Raw genomic sequence first — 13296 nt, forward strand, 5'->3', positions numbered from 1 at the left:
CGGCCGTTGTCAAATGACAACCAGAGAATATCACTATGTGAAAATTGTTACAACACATAGACTTCTTTCTCTCACCGGCACCCCAGTACACCCACACTCTCTCAAAGCAAATATCTAACTACACCTCACAACACTCTCTAATCAAAGAGTACAGAGAAAAAGAAAAATCAGATACAAGCTTAAAGTGTTTCTGACTGGTGCAAAAACAAATGGAGAACTTAGCCTCATATTTATAGCCTAGGCCACCCACTCCATTTGCCATCCTAAATAATGTGGGACTAATTCAACCAAATCCTAACAGTTATTTATATAATAAAATACATTTTCAAAATAATTATATGACTTTAGACCGATAATCAAATATAACATATATAACGATCAATCCTAATCCAAAAGTACATATCATAGCTTAAGAGATTTTGCAAAATGTATGTTTTAGCCTTTTAGGCAAGCTTTTTTAATTTTAGGGTAAGTGAGACTAGAAACACAAGTGGATCTTCTCACCTTAGGTGATTGTTATAGTGATGTTAAACTAGTAAAAAAAAATAAAATTAATATTTAATTTAAATATATTAAAATAAATAATTTTTAAATATTTAAAATTTTAAAAATAAATTAAGAAAATATTAATTACTAAATAATAAACATTATAAAATTAACCATAATTTTATATGACCACTAGAATCCTTCATGCATGAGCTAGGTTTCTTGGTTCAAAAATGAATAAGTAAAGGACTAATTGTGGTGGTAGACTGTAGTTAGGTAATAATAATAAATTTGTCTTACAAGAGGTCTTAAACGTGAGTTGATTTATCTTAATTTTGAATTCAAAATTTAGACACTGATATTTTAGCTATTCTTTTGATATTTTTCTTTATATATTCATTCTATAGATTTTAAAATATCTATGTTTTTCTTTTAAATCTTAAATTTTAGAGTAAAAAGAAGGGTGTATTTAGAACTCTTTAAAAGTATTAGAATTAGATATAAAATCAATTTTTTTGTTTCAAATAACTAAAAACTAAGAAATGATTTAAATTTTTTTTCATTGGGTTTACCTTAAAAATAATTTTTAATTCTCCTCAAATTTTTTAAAAAAATTAATATGCAGTTATTTTTATATAAAATTAATAATTGAATATTATTAAATAATTTAATATGTTTAACTAAATTACTATCTAACGATTCTCAAATCTTAATTTCACATAAAATTAAAATAACTCCATGTGAATTTTTACGGATTTTTTATTTTATTTTACAGAACTTAATTGCAATTCAATTGATTTAAGTTTTAAACACAAGGACTCATCATTACAAAGGGCAGCAATAGATGAGGAAAAGGCGCAAGGTTTTTGCAGGATTGTGTTGCAAAAGCTTAATATTTCATTTTTGCATTATTTTATTGTAAAAACATAACTAAATACTTAAAATGAGATATTTTTGTGTTTCAATTTAATTGATAAATAATTAATTTTTTCATTTAAATGAAAAAAGTCAGTCTCCACTATACTGCGATACGTACGCCTATTCTCTCATAATGGAGTTATTTACTTATTTAAATCTGGTTTCAAGTTGAACATACACAACCTAATTAACTTTTAATTTACGGGCCTCATCAAATTTGTCTTTTTCCATTCATACAACAGAAGGGTGACATGATGATATTGTATCAAAAGTAGAAAAAATTATTAGATAGTAATGAGAGATAATAGAAAAAAAAAACTGAGTTAGGATCAACAAAAAAAAAAATTAAAATTTTAAATTACATCATGCATATCTTATATTATTATATTATATTCTTATATATAATATAAAAAAAAATTTTAAGTATATTATATATACCCATATTCTAATAGTTTTAATAGTTAGATTTCACTAACATTAAAGATTTCACTTGTAATGTCATTCATCAATATTAGGCCTTTTTCTGTCAGATTTGCTATATTTTTTTTTTCAGTTTTTATATTTAGATTAGAAAATGATTGAAATATATTAGAATTAGAAAAATTAATTACTTTGTCTATTTATTCTCTCTCACCATTTATTCCAATATTGATTAGAGTAGTATTAGTAAGGACTATGAGTCTATGACTGAAAAATAAAAATATTATATTATTTTTTATAAATAATTATTTATTTATGAAAAATAACATTTTAGAATTAAACATTTATTTGAGAACAAAGAGAGTATATTATAATGTTATTTAAAAAAAATATATTAGGGGTTAGCAATTTTCGTAATTTATAGTCATTAATTAGTCATTATTAATATTTTTAATGGTGTGAGATTATATCTAATGGTGTAAGATTGCTCACTTTCTTTTTTATGGTTAAGTACTGGCCAAATTTTAATAAAATTACTGGTCCTAAACTTTCTCTTAAAAAAAAAAAGCAAATGCATCCTCCTTCTTAACCTAATATAGTTTATTTCATTTCTTTGATTCTTTGAAAAATTTAATGTTTCTGGACAAAAGTGTGTTAAGATATATTAATAAGTCAAAAAGTAAAAAAAAGAAGTTATCTAAAAAGTTAATTATTTTTCAATAAACACAGTACATAAAATTAAGTACACGTACAATTAATATGACCTATCATTTATATATTTTGGTTGAACTATGAAAGCCGTGCACTTAGTTTATTGCGCTTGCAAATCTAACCTCGCAATGGCATGATAGAATCCAAATGAAGTATTTTTTATTTGTGTTCATTTGAAGGGTAAATTGAGTGTTATGTTATTTTATTTGAAAAATGATTGAGAAAAATTAACACCTTAAAAATGATGTTATAGATGAGATACATCAATGTGTGTTTAAGTTATTAACTATCTTAATAGTTTCTCATAACTCTTTAAATTTGCAGCACCTTTAAATTAGTTTTAGACTTTTGTAGGATAAAGTTACTAGACTTTTTTTGTAAATATTTTTATTTTTATTTTATCATAGCATAAATTTCACTTTAAATAAGTAAGGTGTTTTTTTTTTCCAGAGTTTTTTTAAGACAAAATACTTAGTGAATGGCTAAGTTTCATTGATTCTTGAGTACGAGTATGAGCAGCCTCAACAAACTTATAATGATCCCATGAAGAAATTGTTTATGATGGGAAAATTTGCATCCGATTCTTTTAGCAATGTAATTATTGACTAATTTAACCATAAAAACCAATTTAAAGTGTCCATGTTGGTCTGCTGTATCGTAGCAGTAATTCTTAGGTTAATAAAACGAAAAGAAAAAACAACAAATAAGAAATTCATAGTTTTTAAAAAAATAAAAAGTCTTTAATAAATTACATTAACATTTAATTTTCCATTTTTTTATTAAAAAATAAGTTTAATTTTTTTTAATACACTTGTTTCTGTCTAGTAATTTGAGCCGAGGTATAACTTTTTCTAGTGCTGATATTTATTCAAAAACAATTGAATGGTAAGAGTTGTTCGATCAATATAATTATGTGGGATACTTTTCTGCTTGAGAACAATTTTTCATGGATGGCATATAGTATTTGATTGACGCGAACTGAAAAATTCGTTCGTATTCGTTGATCGAATCGATTGTATGATCCGAGAATGTAATGATCAATTGTCTTTGAGAATTTTTTCGACCCACAATAATTTATTGACGAATTTCTTGCCCAAAGCAATTAATTATTGAATATTGAGTGAATAATAAAGATTTGTAACATAAATAAAATGGGTTGAAAGTAAACATGCATAAATTATTGTAAAATAGAAAAAATAAAAGAGATGAGTCCATCACCCATGTGTCAAAGTAACGATCATTGCTAATTGAGTTTGTTTTTTTTATTGGTATTTTTCGGATTGATTAATTGATTTTGAAGTTGAATGATTGCATCAAAGTATTACTTGTGTGTTGTACTTGAGCTTGAGCGTCTGATCTTTATAGTCGGTTATTAGGGATAATTGAACATAATAAATAGGTTGGTGTCTTGTGCGTTTGGAAGTTGGAGTATAGTTCGGCTTTGATTTGATCGTGTACTAAATGGCTTATAGATCAAGGAAGATTAATAGAAAAAAAATTAAAAGTAAAAAAGTAAAGATATTTTATTAATAAAAGAGAGCACATAACTGTGTTTCGGCGTATGAACTTAGCTTAAATACACCTTTGAGAAAAAAATATTCCTTGTACTTGTATTGCCACAAAATGTATGTATCGCGTCTGGTGAGCTTTGGGTGTTTATCACCGCGGCTTTAGCTTCCGAGGTGAATTATTTTACTCTTCTACTATTGATTATAACCTTTAAAATAGGATAAATAATTCGGTAGAAAAAATGGTAGTGGGGTTAAGTAAACTCGGTCCCACGGTGGACGCCAAATGTTCTTGTCTAGTAATCCGAGTCGAGGTATAACTCGGAATAAAAAACCACGGCTCAGTCAAGGAATATCTTTTTCTCAAAGGTGTATTTAAGCTAAGTTCATACGCCGAAACACAGTTATGTGCTCTCTTTTATTAATAAAATATCTTTACTTTTTTACTTTCAATTTTTTTTTCTTTCTATTAATCTTCCTTGATCTATGACACGATCAAATCAAAACCGAACTATACTCTAATTTTTGAACGCACCAGATATCAACCTATCTATTATGTTCAATTATAAGTAGTTTAATAGTGTATTAAATATTAATTTGATATAATTATAATGAAAATATGTTGCTAAATTAGTATAATTATATATTATTCATTTAGTATTAATTATAATATAATTACAATAAATAATTTAGAATAAAAAAAAAATTTTATTCGTTTTGGAGAAAAAACGGATGTATGAGAAATCGATACGTCATATTTAGTAGTTGAGGAAAAATCCAATTTTAGTATATTAAATAGATAGGAATATGCGTGGAGAAGATCTATTATTAACCGCTGAAAGGGATTGAACTTGAGTAGCAAGGTTTCTTCGCTATACTATGTATTACATATAATCGGTACTTAAATTACCAAGTCAATTAAAAAACTAAATTAGTTATGGCAATTAGTTAAAAGAAGTACAGAGTTAGTTAAATTAACATTTCTATATATAAAGGAATGGTTAATTGAATCAATAACAAATTCATTTTATATTTATACAATATTTCTTGTACTTTTGTATTTTTTTTTTTCTTTGCTCTTATTTAACATTGTATCAGAAGCTATTTTTTCTTGAATATTCTGCAAGCATTTTTTTCTTTTTGAATCTTCCATAAACATTCCAATTTTTTTAAGTGTTTTAGTAATCTCAATATTTTAATATTTTAATTATTAATTTTTATTATAAAATATATATAGTTAAAATTAACTCTTAAAATAAATAAAACATCAATGTTTTTGAAATATTTAAAAATTTTCTTGAACTTTAAAAGCTCTGAGACGCATAACTTCGCATGTACATGATCAAATGGGTCAAATTTCATAGCCCAAGCCCACGGGTTAAACCATCAAATTTTTTGTTCTATGCACGTATTAATATCTAAATTTGTCCTTGAAATGCCAATGAGCCATAGCTCATTCCACCCCCTCCCCATCTCAAAGGTTTCGGGTTCGAGTCCTATCAGCTGCAACCGAAAAAAAAAAGTTGGTAAATATGTGAGGAGTGTGTGGGTGTATATTGTGTACCTAGGATTGAGGGTTGTCCAATCCATTGATGTACTTAGAATTGGGGATTGTCCAATCCAACGACTAAAAAAAAAAATTGTCCTTGAAATTATATTCACATCTTGATATTATTTTTATATTTTAAATTATTCAATCATGTTATTTATGACTCACACGTAGTGAATTTTTTTTAAGAGTAAATTATTATTTTTATCTAAAAAAGTTAAAAATGCTGATAGATCTATTTATAAAAAAAAATGACTATTTGTATTAACATTAAAAAATCACATAAAAATTCTAAATTACCCTTATCATCATCGTTTTTAACATTTTATTGAATTTAGAATAGAGTACTACCACCTAATTCTCCTAAAATAAATTAATTGCCAAACTCAAATAGACTTTGTGAGAAATTGAATGAATTGAGCAATCCTCACCTGAGCCAAATTCTGAGAGGCAGGAGTGAGCTTGTTCTGTTTCAACTTTATTTCGGCGAGAGAGATGCTAACTACGGTAGTTACTCTGAAGGTTCGGCGACTGAGAAGCTGATGATGATGGTAACGACGTTGGCAGTTTGTGGGAGTAGAAGAGAGAGTAAGAACAGGGGCTGAGTTAGGGTTCGGTGGAGGAAGTGCGAGACTGGTGATTGGCTAATTGGCGGTGGTCTAGACCGAGAGAAAGAATGACTGGGATGGTGAGGGTGGCTCGGGTTTATCGCATATGGTAGAGACGACGGTAGTTCGCGGCGGTTCTGGCGGCTGGAAGTGCGGACGGCGATGATGACAGGGCTGTGATGGTGGTTCGGAGGTCTCTAGTTCTTGAAGAGGAAAGAAAAAGGGAAAGAAGAGGAGAAGGAGAAGTGAATTAGGGTTTGGTGGTTTAAAACAGATGGCGAAAGAGATAGAAAGAGAGAGAGAGCTCGCCATGATTTTGGTTCGCAAAGGGGACCGTAGTGGTGGCGGCTGGTGCGGTGGCCAGTCGCCGGTGAAGAGAGGAGAGTGGGGGCACTGTAGCTCTAGGGTTGCTGGCGGTGGCAAAGCAGGGGCTGGAGCGAAGGTTCTCTAGTCAGCGAAGACGAGACAAGGAAGGAGAGAAGGAGGGGTGGCCACGGCAGAAGGAGGACGGCAGCGATGAGAGCTATGATGCATGGATATTGACACGGACACGGCACAGGACACGCGGATTTTAAAATCTTATAAAACACGGGGCATGCATACATATAAAATATAAAGTATTTTTTAGATAAATCGTAATGATATTTTGATATTTTATTGATATTAAAATATAAAGGGTTAAGTACAATTTTGATCCTTAACGTAGAGTACGAAAATTTATTTCGTCCCCGACGTTTTTTTTTTTGCTTCAAAATGGTCCCGAAAGTTTCAGTTTGTTTTAAAATCGTCCTTTTTACCAAAATTTTATTTTTTATTACTAAATTACACTTGATTAAAAAATATAAAATATAAAATAAATAAAAAAAGAAAGAAAGAAAACAGAGGGTCATATGGGGGAAGGGATCACGAGGGGGAAAGGGGGGATGGAGTCGCCGTCGTCGCCGTTGAGTTGCGTCGTCGTACTGGGTCGTCGCCGCCATTGAGCCACCTTCGTTGACCGCGAATAGAGAGAGAGGGATTCGCGTCCTCCACTGCTGCCACTGTCGCCACAGCCGCCGGTGCTTTTGGTCCTCGCCGCTTTTAGTCCTCGCGGCCTCGCCCCTCACCGCTCGCTGTTGTTCCTCCCTACTCGCTGCTCTCCTCGCCGCTCGTCACTGTTCCCCGCGTTCTCGCTGCTGCTCTACGACCCGCACCGCCTGTACTGAATTGTGGCTTGATTTGTAATTTCTGTTGACGTTGCTTATAGCTGCTGTGGTTGAACTAGTAAATTGAAATCTGATCCTTCTTCTTCTTCTGTGTGAACTGGATTTCTTGTTTGTCTTACATAATTAAAATTTGTTGTGGAATTTTCTGCTCGTAGATCTATTTTCAAATTGTTGTCTAATGAATATCTGAATTTTTTGCTTGATGTATATTCTGATTTGTTGATGTTGCTGTAATATCATGTTCTGTTGATTGGGTGAATCTCTGCTTCTGGTTTGGATTGAATATGGAATATTGGATGCTGCTGAATTTGTTGATTATTGTTTAAGTATCTTGGTCCGTTTTTTATAATCTGCAAGTTTTGTAAACGAGTTTGAATTTGATCCCAACTTAAATCCGAAGAATTACCATGAAAACAAGTTTATGGGAATCACTGCGCCCGGATGGAGAAGATGAAGAAGCAGAGCAAGAGAGGAGATGATGAAACTGTGATAGGGGGTGAGGGTATAATTGTCCGAAGGATGATTTTAAAACAACTTGAAAACTTCCGGACCATTTTGTAGCAAAAAAAAAGGTCGGAGACGAAATAAATTTTCGGCCTCTGTGTTAGGGACCAAAATCGTGCTTAACCCAAATATAAATTAATTTTTTAATTATTTTTAATATCTTATTTTAATTATATCAAATATTTAAAATATTTTTTATTTTGATAAATAATAATATATACTATATCTAAATTATTTCAAGAATATATGTTAAGAACAAGATTGGATACGCTGACACGTGATGGTATTTAGGTGTGTCCAAGCATATTCGGAGAAGAATTTTTTACTTTTTTATTAAGACACGGTTGGACACAGCAGACACGCGTATTGGACGAGTGTCGGTGAATGTCGTGTCTTAAATGTGTCTAACACACAGATACGGCAACTCAGCGAAATGTCCGTGTTTCATAGGGTGAAAGAGAGAGGATGGGGTTAGTGGTGGTGGTGGTGGTAAGGTGATGAGCAGATGAGGATGATGGAATAGTTAGTGGGGAGGAGAAGATGATGCGGATGATGATAAGCGTAATTTGAGAGTTTTATGTGATTTTTTAATGTTTGGATAATTTTATTGTGTAAAATCCATGTTTTATGGGTACAAATGATATTTTTTTTATGGCTAAATTTGTCAGCGTTTTCAACTTTTATGGATAGAAATAGTAATTTACTCAACTTTTTATCTAAATTTACTCTATAAAAAAATTAATTCTTAAGTAAAATAAAAATTGTGTTGCGGCCCAGCCCAGCTGGCCCCATGACCGACCCGACCAGCACGCGCCTTTGTCGGGTCTGGACGACCACCCCGCAGGGCACCACACGCCCGGACCATGACCCGAGCTTCTTCCGTCCTGGGAGCCAGCTCACCTGGCAACAGTTGGCAAGAGGAAGTTTTGCAGAAGATGAGTCTGCTCATGCGGGACCCACCTCTAACACATATATATGGGAAGGGTCCTATCCCTCCCCCAAGGTGCGTCACAATCACTTTACCCCCTCACCACCTGCTCACATACTGACTTGATCGTCGGAGGGTCATTGCAGGTGATACCCCCTTCGCTCACAAAGAACCGGCAAGTCGGCCGCTCACGCTTCCCGTCCTCAGGTTAAGGCTGGGACCTAGCATCACACCCGATAAACAACCTCAACCCGTCTGATAACCGACTAACCGAACAGATTGTATTTTAAATGTTTTGTTAGAAGCAAATTTAGGTAAAAAAAAAAATCAATTGCCATTTTAGATATCCGTTAAAAAATTTAGTGAAATAGTTGTTAGTTCATCTCACATTATTAACAATTCTACGACAAAAAAAAAAGCTAGATTGAGACGCAAGCATAACTTCTAACGGGTAATACGATTATACGAGTATTAACTCTTTCACACGCTATAGCCGTGATCTAAAAGAGTTAGAGTAAATTTTATTTGAGTAACTTTTTTTTTGGAATTTTTATTTGAGTAACTAAATTTAATAAAATCTCGCTCTTGTTTTTTTTTTCCTGAGGTGGGTAGGGCCATTTTGTTTTTGTTTTATTTTTAGGTTAGCCAGTAGTGTTTGGGGCTGGGCCAGTAGTGCCAACTGCCCACAAATTCGGCATCCATATACCATATAACATGATCAGCCCATTTAATCTGAGCCCAACTTATTCCATTTTTATGCCTTAATGTCAGGTTTTGTCAGCCTTCCACAGTTCTACTCACTCTGAATATGAAATCTGAACATACTAAAAGTTAACCATTATATAACTTCCAAGCTCATGATAAAAATAAAAAGATTAAAAAAAAAAAAAAACTTCCAAGCTGGAAAGATCAATTCAAGACAGAATGACAGATACACAAAGATTTACGTCTAATGACATAAAAAAAAATCAATACTAGAGAAGAGCGATCACATTGATTAGTTCTCTAAAACAAATTAACATATCTACTACCCTGGATCAGACAACTAACAAATATTTGTAAGGAGATCAACGAGTAATAATCCTTTTATCAATTTGTAAACTATTGAAGATTATGTTCCAATAATAGTTTGATTATACGTCAAGATATGATCATCATCATGATCTTCAATTCTTAATAATCTAAGATAATATATAAACACGATTAGACTAGCAAGCTAGCTAGTTGAGTTTCTCAACTGATGATGATGCCTTAGCTTAGCCATATGATATTTCTACATATATATAGTTTAATTCCATTTGTATAGAACGATGGATCACCTTAGTTACATTCATGCCAAAATCCAAAACCAAGTTACACAGATAGCAAGGGTCAATTCAGTCATACACATACCTTAGCTTGATGCATAATTTCAAGTTTTGATGCAAAGGTGGTAGCCATAATTTGCTGATGCAGCATCATCAAGATTCTCATAAATTCCTAATTTATCAGGGTTTGTGAATCTTGATGCTGCTGCACCCGCACATAATGACTGTGATAGATTAAAACACTAATTTGGATATAAGATAATTCACACAATTCAGATGTGTATATATATATATAGAGAGAGAGGGGAACCCTTGAACTAGCCTATTAGCAGTCTCAAATATCCCGTGTGACAAGGCTTTTTTATATAGTGTTGAGTGTTCTAATATCAAGCACCGAAAGTTGATTAAATAAGCAAAACGTAAAGCCTAAGATTATCATTTGAGAAAAAAATCAAAAATAATAGTGCACGTATATATTAATCAGTAATTGGGATTAGAGTAGAAGTAACATGACCATGAAGCGCGGAAAAAATGGTTAATTTAGATCTAATAAATTAAATGAAAATATGCAAATAGTATATAGCAGTGGAATTAAGCATATGCAAAGAATATAAATTAAAGCTAGAATGTGACCTTATTAGCAACATTCACAGCATAATAAGAGAAGACCTGTAGAGTTTAGACCTTATAGTTAATTTCCAATTTACTTCCAACAAATTAAATAATCACTAGCATTTACAGATGTTAATAAAGAATGCGTCATAACACACACTGCGGAATCTATGTTTAGCAGGAATCACAGAGTATGAAAAGTTTAAGACCAAGCTTACACGTTAAGCTAAATAATACTAGGGTTAGGGTATATGAGTGAATTGTGAAGTTGTGATGACATTGAATGTATCTTATTGCTGAGCTATGCCACTAATTCGGATTGCGCGCTAAAATAATAAGTCCAAATAAATAACATTGATCTATGCTTATGAATTAAACTATTATAAAAAGATATAGATTAATAAACTACTACATAAATTTTGATCAAAACACTCATGCTACAACGCATCATGAATCTCTCTCTTCTTTTTATGACTGCCAAATCAATTATATTAGATTATCTTGTGGATGCTAAAATAAAGTGTCATAATCTACCTTTAAAAAATAAAAACATGTATCACATGCTATGTTGTATGTTGGAGAAAATACTCAATTTGATTTTTAAAATTATATTCGAGTCTTAATTTAATTCTTAAAATTTTAATTTTAAATTCTTCAAATTTTAATCACATTAGTCCAATAATTCCCACAAAAAATTTTATCACAAAATTAATTAAAAATTTAAAAATTAAATTAAAATAACTAAAATTTCAAAGATTAAATTAAAACTCGAATATAAGAACAAATTAAATATTTTCTCTTATATGTTGGTATTAACATATATGTACTTTTATGCATGTATTCGAGTTTCTACTTTCTACATATTCTCCTCGTATTTCTTCGTTTTTTTTTTTGTGTTGGTTATTCATATTTTTGGTTATTCATAGTTTTTGGACTTTTTTACTTTGTCTACGATAAGCCCGACAAACCAACAAATAATCTGCCGCTCAAAATCTATGATCAACTAATAAATTAGTACATATACAAGATAAAATTCAGATCAATCCAAATTGGTTTACTTTTCTATTTCTTAGGTTTCCGCCATTTTTATTTCTAGCTTATTAACCTTTTTATTTTATTTTTTTTCAAAATGGCCATTCATTAAGCGAACCTAGAATAACTTGAGAAAATATGTATAACTCCCCGTCACCAAGTCCATTTCCAATTGTGTTTTTTTCTTATAACAATCTGGGCTTCGTTCTACATGTTTCTGCAACAATGGGCCATAATATTCTATTAAACATCAGGGTTGTCTTCTCTACGAGCCCAACTAAAAAGAGAGAACACCACATGAATGGCCCTTGAAAGCTAACATCTTTTCTGACCAAAAACATAAAAAAGCCATCTTTTGTATTAAATGCGCACCTAAGAGGAGGATTGGGGTACTTAGAATTAGGAGTTGTCCAATCCACTGACAAAAAAAAAAAAATAAAAAATGAGCACATATAATATACGCAAAAATTGATGCATATAATACTCCTAAAATAATTCTATGATTCTGGAAAACAGAAAACTGTAATTGGCTTGTGCATTTGCGTCGGTACAAACATAACCAGTAAAGATCAGAAAAGAATGATCAACCATATATAAGATGATGAGCAGAGTTACTAGAGCAACATGGTGGCATGCATCAAGTTACAACATGATATTGATATATGCACTAACATAACCAGTTAAGCACATGACACAAAAAACTACAACATCTACATTCACACACACACACATATATACTCCCCATGCACCATATACATAATTTTACTCCCAAAAAGACTAGTAATATATATAAGAAGAGATTGGCTGTACTCTAATATGAGAAGTAACTAATATAGAAGCTATTAAGCTAAGATAAGCTAAGCAGTAGTTGGAGTTGGATGCACGAGAAAAAAGAGCTCCTCCAAATCAAGATCAGATGGCTGGAAATAACCATTCTTGGGGGGATCTCGTTTTCCCTTTCCCTTCCCCGGAAAGGAAAAAGGCTTCTTCTTTGGCGGTGGCGGTGGCACTATTGCCCTTGGTATACGGCACTCCCACCGCTTAGGCGTTGAACACCCTCCATCAAGTTCAACTCCATCGCTACTCATCATGCAAACTAAACAAGGAGAACCGTCTAGACAAAATGAAACAAGTGGAAAGAATTTATGTTAATAATAGTTAATAAATAATCAATAAAGAAGAGAGTTAGAGCAAAGTGGAAGATGATGAGTAGTGACTAAATTAAACTGGACTACAGCATATGTTGTTGTTTATGTTAATGTGGTACGAACTTTCTTGTTTTTATATTATTATTATTATCAATAATTATCCGTTTGGGAATTTCAAATGTCAAATGGAAAAAAATAAAAAATTAATGGCGGTGTATGCGTTGTTGAGTGGCTTGTTCTGGAAGGCGCCAGGAGAGAGGAGTAAATGTGTGTGGTTGTTGTAATGACACGTGACCATCACTTTTCTTAAACGTGGCGCCAACCCAAGCAAGACATGTCTATCCCTTCAGTTTTCAATTT

The 13296-nt window shown here is 31.8% G+C and overlaps 1 long non-coding RNA gene across 2 annotated transcripts; it reads right to left on the reverse strand.

Annotated features, from left to right (window-relative positions):
- Nucleotides 1-11925: 11925 nt before the first annotated feature.
- On the reverse strand, nucleotides 11926-13040 carry LOC112706687 (uncharacterized). 2 transcript variants are annotated; one of them, XR_003155837.3, is made up of 2 exons: nucleotides 12161-13040; nucleotides 11926-12065 (listed from the first exon to the last, which is right to left on the reverse strand). It is a non-coding gene; the product is annotated as an uncharacterized lncRNA (long non-coding RNA). The 2 variants fall into 2 exon arrangements; XR_011865017.1 differs by having other exon boundaries at nucleotides 11926-12005; nucleotides 12161-13011.
- Nucleotides 13041-13296: the final 256 nt, after the last annotated feature.

Source organism: Arachis hypogaea, chromosome 8 (assembly GCF_003086295.3).
Source record: "Arachis hypogaea cultivar Tifrunner chromosome 8, arahy.Tifrunner.gnm2.J5K5, whole genome shotgun sequence".
Classification (NCBI taxonomy): Eukaryota; Viridiplantae; Streptophyta; class Magnoliopsida; order Fabales; family Fabaceae; genus Arachis; species Arachis hypogaea.